We start from the raw sequence: 1280 nt of genomic DNA, 5'->3' as shown, positions 1-1280 counted from the left end.
GGACAATGAATGAATATTCAACAACTGATATCGAGAGAGTACAAAGGCCCAGTTTTCAAGCAGGGTTTGTGTGTCTCTGGCGGGGCACCGGCCCCCCAGGCCACCCAGCGCTGTTTGCTTTATTATCGCTTGCTTAATAAATTTATCAATTTTTAATTGGAACTAAGTTGTCAAAATTCTTAAACTAACCTATAACAACACTAGGTTAGCACAGGCTGAACTGATGAAGCACTGGGAGTCCTGTGAGCATCTCTCTTGTCCCTCCCACTCATCCCAGACTGTTCCAGTGCTTATATTTTATTTTTTGTGGTGCATTTTTGCCATTGTCTCCTGTGTATCCAGCCAGCTCCACTGTCTTGACGGGCATTCACTGCCCGGTACTCAGGGCAACACTGTCCATGGTAACATGGACAGGAACAGCCTGGAGCAGCATTCCAGCCTCAATCTCCCATCAGGGATACAGGGCTGTCAGGGTCCCCCTGCCCAAGCCATGCTTTTCCTGAGCACCAAACTGTGCACAGCTGATTTTTTCCTTTCCTGCTTTTATTGATCTGCAGTACCAAACCCATAATTGCTTTTGTTCTTGTTCTGACTTGTAAGGCCTGAAATTCCAGGGGGAATTTAACCTTGCTTTGGTAAGTCTGGGGGAAGGAGGAAAGGACAGATCAAGGTATTTTGGATAGTTTAGTCAAACAGCTTGTGGCCCAGGTAGTGTTTTCCAGTCCTACCCTTGTTGATGTCACAGAATTGCAACGTCCTGAGCTTTACACTAATATCAGGTGGAGCATCACCTTTTCAGAGCATATTAATGCTGAACTTTGCTGGGTTGGGAGGGCTCAATAGGTGGCATTTAAAACCTTTCCAAAACTTCAGCCTCCTGGTTGACTGCCAGTGCTTTAGGGCATGGCTTTAAACCAGGCAGAACGGGCAACCTGCAGGGGACGTTTGGCCACATCCAGCATCACCAGCAGCCTCGTAGAAACCCAGACCGGTCAGGCCTTCCTCTCCTTTGCCTTCTCTGACAATCACTCCACGGGGGGAGGAGGTTTGATGGGATTTCTCCCGGAGTTTGGGGTCGGTGGTAACGCTTTTACCACGCGAGGCTCCACTGCGGGGTTTGACACACCTCGTGCGGGGGCAGCTCGTGGCCCATCTCCCCTCTCCGTCCCGCTTCAAAACATTCCAGTCTTCCTTCTCCCTTCCTTTTTTTTTTTTTTTTTGCCGCCGGCTGAGCTGGGGAGGAGGCTGCGGGAGGAGGAATGTGGCGTTACCGCATTGCT

Source organism: Empidonax traillii, unplaced genomic scaffold, assembly GCF_003031625.1.
Source record: "Empidonax traillii isolate 1590-97213 ecotype Southwest subspecies unplaced genomic scaffold, ASM303162v1 scaffold451:size1465578, whole genome shotgun sequence".
Taxonomy (NCBI): domain Eukaryota; kingdom Metazoa; phylum Chordata; class Aves; order Passeriformes; family Tyrannidae; genus Empidonax; species Empidonax traillii.
This window is presented reverse-complemented; position numbering follows the sequence as displayed.